Source organism: Ursus arctos, unplaced genomic scaffold, assembly GCF_023065955.2.
Source record: "Ursus arctos isolate Adak ecotype North America unplaced genomic scaffold, UrsArc2.0 scaffold_18, whole genome shotgun sequence".
Classification (NCBI taxonomy): domain Eukaryota; kingdom Metazoa; phylum Chordata; class Mammalia; order Carnivora; family Ursidae; genus Ursus; species Ursus arctos.
In genome coordinates this window covers 42,734,915-42,749,317 of record NW_026622852.1, presented here as the reverse complement: position 1 = coordinate 42,749,317, position 14,403 = coordinate 42,734,915, and positions in this window count along the sequence as shown.

The window sequence follows — 14,403 nt, the reverse complement described above, 5'->3', positions numbered from 1 at the left end:
CAAACAGAATGTTCACAAATTTAAGCCTTCCTTGAGGAATTCAGGGAAGTTTTTCATTCTTCAAAGCTTTCTTGAACTCCTAAAGGGAATCAGGCTCTGTTCTAGGACAGGAAATTCACTGGCGAACGAAACAATAAAAATCCTTGCACATGGGGAGCTTTCTTGTGTTGTGTGCTTTTGGGAGGTGGAGGAACATACATAAATCAAGTAAATGAGTAAATAAAGAAGATAATTTGAGATTATGTGAGGATTATGAAGGGAACATATCATGTATTAATATAGCTAGAGAACAGCATTAGTCTGATAGAAAAAGAGCTATTTAATTTAAGAGGGTTAAGTCAAGTTTCAAATGAAGTCTTAGCAGGAGGTGGATATAGATAAGTCCTTATGCTTGTATTTACAAAATAATTCAGTCCCATTATTTACTGTTTATAAAACAATATTAGTCACTTTTACAAACAATGTCAGCTCCATTATTTTCATTTGATCCTCACAGCTAAACACATTATAGTAGTTCCATTATGGAACTTTGATTATTTACCTGAACAATTTGGATTTTTTAAAAATAATCTTCATTTCCCCATCTTAAACAGAACAAAACAAGGCTAATGAATTCTCACCTCACAAAATTATTTGAGGGTTCAAATTAATGGGATGCAACATAAAATGAGAGTTGAATCTTTTTTTTTTAAGATTTTATTTCTTTATTCGACAGAGATAGAGACAGCCAGCGAGAGAGGGAACACAAACAGGGGGAGTGGGAGAGGAAGAAGCAGGCTCATAGCGGAAGAGCCTGATGTGGGGCTTGATCCCATAACGCTGGGATCATGCCTTGAGCCGAAGGCAGACGCTTAACCGCTGTGCCACCCAGGCGCCCCATGAGAGTTGAATCTTAATCAAAAGAAGGTTATTGAGGGTCAGCTATGTGTTGGGAATTATGGTAAGTGTTGGACCTTTGTTTCCAGAAATATCCAAATAGATGTAGGATATCCCCATAACAGAAATACTGCAAAAGAGATTCCTGGGTTGGGTTGGGTCAGTAGATTGAAATTTCTTTTTTTTTCATAATAATATTTTTTATTATATTATGTTATTCACCATACAGTACATCCCTGGTTTTTTGATATAAAGTTCGATGATTCATTAGTTGCATATAACACCCAGTGCACCATGCAATACGTGCCCTCCTTACTACCCCTCACCAGCCTATCCCATTCCCCCACCCCCTCCCTTCTGAAGCCCTCAGTTTGTTTCTCAGAGTCCATAGTCTTAATTTCTAAGGCAAGTATTCACCTGACTTTTCTGTTATACCATTTCCAGGACCCAATGAGATGTCTGACTGTGGGCATCTACAGTAGATGATAATTATGGAAAGAATGCATGAAAGTGTTCAATAACTTGGAACTTATTTGGTGCCTTTGACTTCCCTACCACCTATCACTCTAAAATATGATTGCTAAATTCTTCAACATTTTTCCTCAAGCTAGCATTTGGCAAAATCAGTGATCCTACAGCTTTGAAATCAGGCAGTACCTGTGCTAAGGTTTACTCCTAGGGAAGTACTGCAGGACACTCTATACCTTTCAACACACTCTCTGAAGTATAGAGAATGTATATGTACCAATCAAGGTACTGCTAGCTTCTAAAAGCCTCTGGAAGAGTAGATATTGATTAAAATGTACTCAAGGATTATTTAAGAGCTCTTACCAAGCACGCCTAGGAGCACATGAAAACAATTAATGGAATATACATCAAATCTGACCTACTCTAGGGATTAGGTGTTCTCCAAGAAAGAATTCCAGGATGGTTGGTTTGGGATGATTTCTGTTCCCTTTCTTTAGAGGATCACTGTTACGTTGTAATGTTATTTGTTCTGTAAGAGGCAAGGGCTTGCCAAGGAGTATTCTCAGAGAGGAGAGTTATGCACATTTAAAACACTGAAAATGCAAAATAATCTTCAGTCACCATATATTTCGGTCTCCTGATGCTCAGAGCTTTCCTGTCTGTTTTCTTAAAATAAAAAATAATAAGGGGTGGTCTTTGAGCAAACATAAAATCATTTTCTTACCATAAACTTCACACTGCTTTTCATAAATGTCACATCAGAATAACAGAGCCATTCCAGAAATTCAGGTGGCCTTCTGGAAGGACTTATGGATGACTTCTGGAGGCTATATTTATTTATTTTTCCTGCTGATGTTATCTCTACAGAAACAATGTTGAGTGTATAGAGAAGAACAGGGTATATTTTGCCAGGATCTCTCTGTGGGGTTCAGTGCTGTTTGTCAAAATCTTTGTTTACATTGAGAGTGTATTAGATGATTGAAACCAGAACTTGCAACAACTACTTGCTGTTTGAAGAGGCCAGACACCTGGAAACTGAAGACTTAGGCTCTTGCCCTGGCCTCACCGCTCCCAGCTTGTAGATCCTGGACACAATTCATCTCTCTTGGCTACTGTGTCCCCCTCTTTACCATGGGCATAATACTACCCACCTCACAAAAATAGCTGATTGATAATCATGGAGGAGCTCTAATAAAGCTGAAATAAAAATCAAAGCTACTCATTCTGTTATTTAAGAATTTTGACGGGGTGCCAGGGTGACTTAGTCGGTTAAGCATCTGCCTTTGGCTCAGGTCATGATTCCAGGGTCCTGGGATTGAGTCCTGCATTGGGCTCCTTGCTCAGTGGGGAGTCTGCTTCTCCCTCTCCCTCTACCCCTCCCTCCTGCTTGTATTCTCTCTCTCTCTCTCTCTCTCAAATAAATAAAATCTTTAAAAAAAAAAGAATTTGAATTAATGGCTCACACCTAGTTTTTGTTTAATGCTCAGGATTCGTGATTTTAATCCAGTCTGCACACTATTTTTCTCTCTCTTCCGTACTCTGCACATAAATGAGACTCATCCTGATCTTTGAACCTGCAGTTTCTTCTGTCAGGTATACTGTCCCTGAACCTGTCTCTACACAAGTCCTACACATGCTTTGAATCCTAGTTTAAATCCCACATTTTCATGACAATTTGGGATTTAAATCTAGAGCAGAAAAGGAATTTGCCCAGTCTAAACAGTGATTTGGTCACATGGGTTGTTGCATATCCTTACCATTGTCTTTGAGTTTTCTGAATGCAGTGGCTCCATATGACATTTTGGAAATTAGAACTCTAATGGCAATGAAAATCTTTGGAAATTTATGGGTTTTGCTTGCCAGTGAGCCTCTGTAAAATCGTACTATGGTTCTTGTTCTTGGAAGAGACAGTTAAACACTGATGTTCCTCAAAATACTAAGTAATCTTTAATATCCAATGACATTTTAAGGAATTGTACACAAATTCCTTTTGAAAAAGATTTTGCTGTAGATAGCCACCAGTGAAATTTCCAATTAATATTTAGGAAGCACTTTTAGTCTGTAGCTCAAAAGGGAACATCCAGCCTTGAGATGAGAGCACGTCCCTGAAGGACAACAAAAATGCAGATGCGTTTTGCATCAGAGTCATAAAAAGATGCTATCAGGGATTGTCTCTGCCCAGAACTCAACCAGCGTGGGTGAGAGGACAGTGACATCACTCTCCACAAAAGAACAGCGCCAATGTAGAGCTGGCTTTCTGGGCTTGATTAATCCATATGCAAGGTGACTTGTAGTAGTTCAGAGATTGGTTTTTGTTCTGATGGCTGGTATGATTCCAGGGGGAATAGAAGGGAGTCACTCACTTGCCATTATCCACTTGACCACAGCAGATACTATGCTGTGTTGATTTTGGCCTGGAAAGAACCAAAGTCTAAAGCTTCTCCTCTCAGACGAAAGTCTGGAGAGGGGAAGTAAGGAAGTGACCTGACTAAGGCCCCACCATTTGTTAAAGTGACAGTCAGGACTGAAATTTGCATTTTTTAAAAAATATCCATTTCAGGGGCTGGAGATATGAAATTTATTGCAGTTTTTTCTAAAATGTAGTATGAATTATGTTAAAAACTTCCCAGAGGTTCCCATTTCCCCATCACATCCATGCCTCCATAGAATCTTAACTTATTAATGAGTACCATCACAACGATGACACCCTACCACCAGATCACAACTTCTCCCAAAGTTTCTAACTATATCCAAGCCTCTGTCCCTTTGATTTTGCCCTTCCCTTGGCCCGGATGACCCTACTGGACAGTATCCTTTAATAATCAGCTCAGATACCACATCCAGTTTTTCATAACTTCTTTAATTGATTGGGTTATTATCCTTAAAGAATGGTTTATATTTTGCTTCAGACAATAATCATATCTTTTTTTTCCTTCCCCCTAAAATGTGATCATCCAGAATCTGAGAACTGTATCCTCTTTGATCTTGAAAACTTCTGGCACCAATAAGCATCCTATAAATGTGTGTTTAATTTGAATCTGTCATTGCCCGAAGTCATAGATAAACTAGTAAAAAGAAGCAGAACCCAGATCTTCTGAGCTCCAATTCCTGTTCTCTTTCCATTCCACCTTGAATGAGGATATCTCTCTTGTCCCTGGCTTCAAACTGGATGCTCCAAGCCAGCAGTGTATGGCTGGATGTATAGTAAGGGATGAAATCATCCTTTGCTTGTCTTGGAATCTTGGGAGGTCTCACATCCAGCAGTCAAACACTCCATCTGCGAGTCCATCTGGCGTTTTGAAATCCATAAATGGCTTTGTCATCCCAAACTTATTCTGGACTAAGCACAGTTTCCACACCAAGTTGCCCCTCTAATCCCACCCATCAAGTTCTCAGAATAGTCATGGAGCAATAATTGTTTCACCCATCGCCTGTCAACATCTGAGATTTAATCATGCCCAGTTGGCGGAACATCCAGAGCGAGATGCAGGGGCAAGAAGATGCAGGGCAGAAAGACACAGGGCCCTGCACCAAGGTCCGGTCCCTGTGACTCAAATGCCCAGACGTCAGAAACTCTCATCAGTTTCCACATCCCCTTCCATTGGGTTGTAGGGCATTGAACTGAATCACTTAGAGTTTGAAATTGGAAGTTCCACAGTTTCCAGTGGAAACTGTTTCCCTTGCCCGAGAGAAGTGGGAGAGTCCCCCCCCCCTCCAGCCATAGACCCCATCTTTGAGCTTCTGGGCTTTGCTGGCTGGCTAAAGACAGGTGTGGAAAGATCTATATGGAGTCCTTAGAATGTTCTACCAATACTGGAGCTTCTTGGCAAACCTGGAGGAAGCTTTTTCACTCCCTAATACGTAGCTCCCCAAAATGACCTCTGGAGAATACCATTCCATGGAATATTAATTGGTCTTTTGAAGAGAAAGCTAATACTGCTAAATAAATTTGGGAAACCCTAGATTAAACCAGATTAACTCTCTCTGTTGCTGCTCTTTAACTGAGGAAAGCCTTTGTTACCATAATATACTTCATAATTGCCCCAGAGGACAAACTGTGCGGCTTAGACCATTAAAACACTTTTTCCACCAAGGCTCTGGTGGAACTAATGGTAACTGGATTTCATTTAAAAACAAAACAAAGTAAAACAAACAAACAAAAAAAAACCCCAAAACAGACCAAAAGAAGTCTGATCTAGTCCTGCTATTCTTTTCTTCTTTTCATACCAAACTTGCATAGTCACTTCTGTCTTTTACATCATTTTCTTCTCTGTTTTACTTCCCCTTAATTTCCTTATTAATTTTATTAGTTTATTTATAGAAACTACCTGCCAGTTTCTTCTTTAAAAAAAAATCTATTTTAACATTGCTTCCATGTGTTTGTTCTAAGTAGAAAGAGCAATGGCCTTGAATTCAGACAAATATGAAGTTAAGACTTTGCTCTGCTGGGTGACCTGAAACAAATCTCAACTCTAGGGGTGCCTAGAGGGCTCAGTTGGTTAAGCATCTGCCTTCGGCTCAGGTCATGATCTCAGGGTCCTTGGATAGATGAAGCCCTGCATTGGGCTCCCTGTGGGGTCCCTGTGGGCTCTCTGCTCAGCGGAGAGTCTGCCTCTCCCCCCTCCCCACTCTCCCCACCCCTGCTCCTGCTCCTGCTCTCTCTCTCTCAAAAATAAATAACTAAAATCTTTAAAAATAAATAAATAAATAAAATCAAACTCTGTATCTGTCCCTGGGCCCTCGTGATCCCATTTGCTAAATTGAGATGGTGAAAGGAAGAGCCCTGATGATAAATGCGGGAAAACATTTTACAAATGGTAAAGTGCTGTGAACATGTGAATTGTTGTATTCTACTGGTCTGGATCTGAAGGGCTGGTTTGGGCAAATGGAGACCGAGCCAAAAAGGCAGCATTTCCAGCTCAGGCCTTACTTCTGGCCCCCTGCCTTTCCCATTTTCACATTCGCACATCGGGGCTCAGACTGAGGGGAACGTGCCCTAGAGACCGGTGGTTTCCATTAGATTACAAGCTCTACGTTCCACGGCAGGATTTCCAGCCTCAGCACATGTTGGCCCAGACTCTGCAACCCCCCAGCCCCACGCCCCCACATTGCTATCAATCCCCCCGCACCGCCCCGGACAGCTTCTTGCAACGTGTTGTTTTGTCTGTCCCCTGTTGCTACAGCAATCCAAAAAAGATTTGTGTTTCCAATTCTCTGAAATGGAGACATCTGCATGCAATTTTGAAAATACTTGTCAGGGTCCTCGTTTACTGTTTTGATCAGCTCTCTCTGACATGTGGGCAGAGTCTCCAGAGAAGTTCAAAGGGAACAGACCCCTCTAGGCAAACAAGTGCTTTCCATACGGGCGTCCTGCCTGTGGATTCCTGTCCCCCGTGGAATAAAAGCATGAAGCAAAGCTATGAACGCTCAGAAGCTAACTCTGTCCCCACTAGCCCTGCCCAGCCCACGACGAAGTGTGGTCAAATTAAAAGGCTCAGGTTAGAACTCCCTCGAAGTTCATTTCTACAAAGCAGATTATGCCTGAATTTCCATGTAAACCCATGGGGTCCTAAAATTCTGCCCCTTACACATGCCCCATTTGAGGGGTGGCAGAGGTGATGTGTAGTACTGGACAGCAGTAATTCTGGGTTTTACTTCTCATTCCATTTAATCATGTGACCTGAAGTGTCAGAATTTCATCTGGGCTTCAGTTCTCTCACATGTAAAGCGAGTTGGTTGGATGTCCATGGCCTCTTTCCAGTCTAAAATACGTCAAGATGGGCCATGAGAGAGGCTCCTACACACCTGCTGACCCTGGGCAGAAGTTTATCATTTTATTCTGGACTATTTCTGGGATAATGTTGGGAAGGAATATTTTTCAGCTCTACCATGGAATGGAAGATTCATCTAGGTCTCAGAATCAAATAGACCTAAATTTGAACCCTAGTATACCACTTTTGGGGAGTATGAGCTGGGACAATTTATGTAAGGCCTCTAGGATATTGGCAGCCACATTAATTAATGAGAAATAGGTAAAGTAATATATGCAAAAGATAATGCATGGTACATAGAACAAAGCGACATTTATATAATTTCCCATTCCTCCTACCTTTTGCAGTCTATCAGCTTTCTTCCCTCAAGCGATTCCAAATCCAAGCATCAACAAACAGACCTTTAAAGCCCTTAATGCATATCTGTATACATTAGCTTACATGCATATTACAGCTGAAAGCCATCCATACCATACCCATAGCATGGCTTCTTGGTTAATTAGGGTTATCACTTTTGAGAAACAAGGTCAGTTTGTTTTTAAATGCAAATTAACATTTTTTTCTGTTTCCCCCAGGAGACCTTATAAAATATATTCAGTTCTTTCTTGAGTACCTGAGCACTCCAAAAAACCCTGTTTTCTTGGATCTTCAGAAAAGCATTTATGTTATTTTTATTACTTTTACTATATGTAGTGTGTGGTTGCTCTCATCAGTCCTCCATGGAATATTCTGCCTGAATGAGCTCTGGGAGATGTTCTTCCGCATCCATCCACCTTAGGCACTTGAGGCTGGGGGCCATTATGCCTTTCACTGCTGTCAAATATTTTTCCTTGAGCAACTCTTCCCCCTGTTTCTAACATGATGCCTCCTCTCCTTTATGGCAGGCCAAGTTGGTGGAATTTTTGTTAAAATAGCAGTGCATGGCCTGTGGCACCAGGAAAGTTTGGGGGCTTTTGTGTAGTTTATAAATACCATTTGTTTGAATGGCTGTGAAGCCTTTCGTTTCATTTCTCCTTAGCTGTGCTCCAGATCTGTGAGATTATTAGAGAACTGAGTCCTGGGTGGGCTCAATTTCACCATAATTATGACTCAAAGCCCATGACTTTTAAAGGTCACTGCATTTTGCATTGCCACTGTGACAAATGACCACAAACTAGGTAGCTTAAAACAACACACCTGTATTATCCTAGAGTTCCATAGCTCAGAAGTTTAGAATGGGTCTCAATGGGCTAAAATCAAGATGTGCAGGACTGAGTTCTCCCTCTCTATTCAAAACCGGAGGCATGCATATTCAAACCCCTCTCACTCTCTGTTCCTCACCTCAGCTTCGTCTTCACATCTGATTCTCTGTGCAACTGCTACCTCCCTCTTATAATGGCCCTTGTGATTATATTGGGCCTGCCAGCATAATCCAGAATAAACTTCCCATGTTGATCCTTAACTTAATCCCATCTGCAAAGTCCTTTTTGCCGTGTAAGATACTACATTCATAGACGTTGAGAATTAGGACATAGACATCTTTAGGCAGCCTTTATTCTCCGCACTGCAGTTGCCAATAGAGGGTTGCCCTAGGTGATCTCCATTCCAGTGTGCGCCCTCTTGCCCACCTCACCAATTTAGCATCCCAGGGACGGGCCTTTGGGATACTTATCTAACTAGGCTAGTATTTCTCCTGGGCCAACCAAGAAAATACTTCTGCTGCCTCTCCAGCCATAACAGTGTCGGTGCTGGACCTCTTTGGCTCAAGGTCCTGAATTTGAATCTTCTCCTTCTAGTTCTTGTAAGAAACCAAGCAGGCTTTCCCACTGATACCATTCCAGGCCTGTCTAGATATGGTGTCTGCATCTGAAAAAGTGCCAAATGGCAGCAGAGGCAGAGGGGTAAACATGGTACCTAGCTCTGTGCCTCCCAGAGTGGGCAGACAAAAATATTAATTTTTCCCAAACTAGAAAAAACAGACAAACGCCCCAGAATTGGAGAGTTCTTTGCTACCGGTGACTAATCCAGTAAGACACCTATGAAAGGGAGAATAATACAATAACTAAGAAGTACTAGGATCTTAGTTTTTGCCAGGTACTATGCTAGGTGTGAATATAGATTATCCCTTTACTTCTCTTATCCACTCTATGAAGCTTGTACTATTATTAGGCCCCTTTTATATGTAATAAAACAAAGCCGTAAATAGGGAAATTGACCAAGTTCAGACAACTAGCAAGATTTATTTCTAAGATCCCCACTACTTCCTAATCTTTCCAAAGATTGACTACATCAGTCTTTAGTCCACATACCTCTTCTTTATGCACACTCCCTAGGTGATGGCATCAGGTCCAGTTGCTTTAAAAACTATTTATATACTAACTATTCTCATACTTAAGTCTCTAGCCTGCATCTCTCCAAGGAACTCCAGACTCATGTCCAACCACCCATTTATCACTTGATTTCAAGGTCCATTAGACATCCCCAACTTACGACCAAAACCAAATTCCAGTTGCTATCATCCCCGATATGCTCCCCAGCCCCAGTGGTTTTCATCTTGGAAAATGTCACCATCATCCAGTGTACTTTTTAGACCCCTACATACTATCCTTCAGCAAATTCTATCCTCTCTACTTGTATAATATCTATAAAAGTAAGTACTTTTCACCATTTGAGTCTAGACTAAGATGTCCAACAGAGATATAATGCCAGCTACACACGTGATTTTAAATTTTCTAGTAGCCACATTTAAAAAGTAAAAAAGAAACAGTTAAATAACATATTTTTAATAACATAATTAACACATTTACTTATATTTTGTTTGAACAGTTATTTGAGCAAAATATTATCATTTCAACATGTGATCAATACAAAATAAATATTAGTGAGGTATTGTACATTGTTTATTTCCTACCAAGCCTTTGATGTCTGATGTGTACTTTACACTTAGAGCACATGTCAGTTTGAATGAGCCCTATTCCAAGTGCTCAGTAACCATATTTGGCCAGTGGCTTCTGTGTTGAACAGTGCAGATCCAAGATCATAATCCCCCGAGAATTCTACCACAGCCTCCTAACAGTGTTTGGTGCTTCTGCTCTAATTCCTCTGAGTCTGTGATTCACACAGCAGCTTAACTGATCCTTTTAAAATGTAAATCACATCATGCCACCCTTTGGCACAAAATATCTTCAAGGCTTCCCATTACCGATAAAGTAAAAATCCGAAGTCCCTCCATGATTGGTCCCTCGCCACCTCCTTGACAGCTTTCATGCCCTATTCTTCCTCACTCTGCTCTAGTATGCTGGCTTTAGGGGCCACAGCTGATGCTTCACCCATGTCCCCTTGAGTCCCTCTGTTGGTTTTCTGTGCCCATCCTCCAGCCTCGGGCAGCCATAGCCTCTGAATGACCCCAGAGACCTTTAGAGGACTGCCTTTGTGCACCTGGATATGGCTCTCTTGCCTGTCGTGACAGAGGCCAGAGGAGTTATTTCCTCCTGGCTCCTTGAAGTATAGTATAATCCCCAGAAAAGATCAAGCTAAGACCAGGACTTTACGTGAATTCTCACACTTTCCTCCCGTATCTTCCTTACTCCCTTGTAGGTTCCTCCAGAGAACACTTCCTTAATGAATCATTTATAAGGGAATCTGGGCAACCCAACCTAAGCCACTGGCTGTAGAATCTTTACTACACCAGGGCTGCCTTTGTACTTGCTGTTCCTCAGCCTGCAACTCTCTTCTCCCAGAGAGAAACACGGACTGCTGCTCTCACTTCATCTGGGTCTCGGCTCAAACGTCAGTGCCTCCAGAGAACCCTTCCCTGATGCACCGGTCTCCTTCCCTGCCTCACTTTCCACTAAGCATTTATCACCATCGGGCTATGTTATATAAGTGGATTTTGTTGTTGTTGCTTTTGCCCGTTTCTTTCACCAAAATATAAACTTCATGAAAGAAACAACTTTGTTTTGTTCCCATACCAGCCCCAATCATCAGAGGCATGGATGCTCTCATGAATGGTGATAAATAAATGTTGAGTTAATAGATGAATGCATGAGTGAATGAACTGGTGGAGACAGGACCACACTGGACAGTATAATTCCAGAGTTCACACTCCCATGTGTTTAAAAACCCTATTCTACAAAGGGTGTCTCAAACTGTTGGTGTGCACATGTGTTCCTCAATAAACATTGAGCATCATTCATTCTATATGCCAACTGTGGCACGCTCACCCGCCTCCGTACTAAGGAAATGGCCCTATTTCTTAGGGCAACAAGAGCAGAAGCATACATTACTCTCCTGAAACACTACCAGCTCTTAGGAATATTAGCTTCTTGCTTTCCAAGCCCAATTTTGGCTCTAACCAGTAGTGCAAACAACATTAGCCAATGTCAGACTGAATACATGAAAACTCAGGTCGAATAAATGAAATAAATGCGAAATGCCTGGCATAGTTCCTGGCACATAAGATGCTCTTTATTCCCAGTAGTTATAATTATCATGGCAATTATTTGCACCCTGACATTTTACTTAAAACCTGAGTCTGTAAGTCAGTTACATCAATGTGAAAGAATGAGGTCTGGTAGGGAACAGAACAGAACGGAGACTCCGGGGGGAAGGGGGGAAGCTGATAAAATATGCAGTTCCACGTTTCTAGGACTTTGCGTGCTAAGCATTGACCACTGGAACCTGTGCAGTAGAGGCAAGAAGTAACAATGAAGAGGAACATATGATTTCCCCGGGGGGAAAAGAATTATCATCTCTGTGGCTTTAGTAACAAGGCTGCTCAGTAAACTTTGCTGGTAGTTTGCAGCCTGTCTGAAAAGACTAGCACATTCTTCCAGTGCCCCAGCCAATATTGCTTTTGGAAGAGAGATTATTGGCAGATGTGGAAAGACGACTGAAATAGCTTAGAAATGAGCTTTCTCTGCACGAATCACCCCAACCTTTTCCTGTTTCAGTACATCAACGTGGGGAGCGTGCACTCTGTCTTTAAATGTCAATGAGTTCGGGAGTCATTTAATTCACCAAGGAAATGCAATCAAATGATAAAATGATGATCACATTAAGATCATTCCTATTAATATCAAAACTGCAAGCAACACAGCAAAATGCCACGACATTCTTGGGCAGTGAATATCAACCGTGTTCTTGCTCTACCAAGAAACTGTGCTCCTGGGAAAGAATTCCAGTGTACACACTTTCCTTCAGTCCCCTGGATGTCACAGTCCTCAGGATGTGGTGCCAGGGCTTGGGAGGACTGGTGAAATGGGCAGCTTTAGGGTCATGTTTATTGTTTCGTGTTATCCTACTGCTGCTGTAACAAATGACCACAAACACAAACAAGCTTTAGTGGCTTACAACAACATGAATTAATTTTCTTACTCTTCTGGCTGTCAGAAGTCTGAAATGAGTCTCGTAGGGCTAAAATCTGTGTATCACTAGGGCTGTATCCCTTCTGTAAGCTGTAGGGGAGAATCTGTTTCCTTGCCTAATACATCTTCTGGAGGCTACATTCATTCCTTTTTGCCCTGGCCCCTTCCCCATCACCAAGGTTAGCAGCATCTTCAGACTTCAGATCTCTCTATCTCTCTGTCTCTGTCATGACACCTCCCCTAATTCTGACACTCCCTTTTATAGCATATTCACAGGTTCCAGGAAATAGGATGTGGACATCGCTGGGGACCATTCTGTCTTCCATACCTCCCCCATAACACCTCCCTTATTTATTCTGTATTTTCTGCTCTTCCTTCTGCAAACCGTGAATTCCCATGCAGCACAAAGGAGTTGTCCAAGCACTGTGTTAAGATATTTGACTAAATTTTTAACTTGGCTTCCATCTGTACCAGGCTATGTCCCTAAAGATGATCCCAGTCATGCTGAGCCTTAGCTCGAGAGAATGCAAGGCTGCCGAACTGTAAAATGTACATTGTCCCAACCCATCAGACCATTTTCAGCAATTCTATACTACCCCACCTTTCATTTTCCAGTTCCACATATGCCCCTTGCCCCTTTTTGGTTCTCCTTTTCACTTCTCCATAGTCCCTATTCTTATTTGTCCTCCTCCTTAAAAAACTTAGTTACCTTTGTCTTAGTTGGAGTTGGGCTCAGTCGATACTGGAGACTCTCTCCTCTACTACAGTAGCTTGAATAAAATCTGTTTTTCCACCTTTAACAAGTGTCCAGCTCTGTTTTTTCCCTTTTGGCACCTCTATCGCAGCAAATATCAGAAAAGGATATGACATAAGCCTTTTGCACCTCTGTATGATATAGAATCTGTATTTTCTCATTGAAACTTGGGTCAGAGTTTTTGAGCTACTGAGAAATCAAGCAAGCTTATCAGTTTCATATAATTAACAAGGGAGAAGGTGTTTTTTTGGGTGGATGCTCCTAGAACCACACCACATGACCCATGTGCCAGGAAGGGGAATGATGTGGATTAGAGTCTATGGAATATTATCAGAGAAGCTTTATGGAAGAGATGGGTTTGAGTTAACAGTAGAAAAATTATCCAAATCTCCTGGTGGGGGGAAGTGAAAACAAAGAATGGATGGAGCAATGGAAAGCAGGAGAGTTCTTCACAGTGCATCTGTTCTCCTTAGGTATTGAAATTCAAGAGAACCAGGAAGTGCGTGATAATACCCTCTATGAGGATACCTGAAAAAGTCCTCATTTTTTTTTCTAGTTGCCATTTTCTTTGCTCATCAGTCATGTTTAGAATCCACCTTTCCTTATTCTCCATTGTTCTATTGCTCATTCTCTATTATTAGTTCCTCTTTGCAAGGCTACAACAGAATTCCTTACATTCTCCACCAAGACACAGTGTCTAGTGGTGCTGTCACCATGTGGAGGGACAGTAGCCCTGAATTCCAGTTACCTGTGCTCTCTCCCTCCCAGTGTGAGTGATCCAAGTCCCCAGATCCCCATTACCTGAAGGCCCAATGCAGCTTTGTTTCTACTGTTAGTAGTATTTGCTACACTTGGGATTCCAGGGATAGGAGGGATGGTGGACTCTTGGCCCAACTTCTTCTGGTTATATATTTTTGTCAAAATATTCCTTCCATGGTCATAAACAGAATGGAATGATAAATGTTACAAATCCTTCCTTGATGACTAATCTGCTTCAATCAGGACTTTATATAGAAGCAAAGTTTACTAAAACCCAAGCCCATGGGTAGCATGGAATCAACCTTCAAATGAAACCTTTATAACCTCTAGCAATTTTATAGTCTGGCCACCAACAAAGTCTCCAGTTATGCATTGTTACCTTCTTAAAAAGCATAGTCACTTCTCTCAAAATGCTTTCACATCTGAGTAA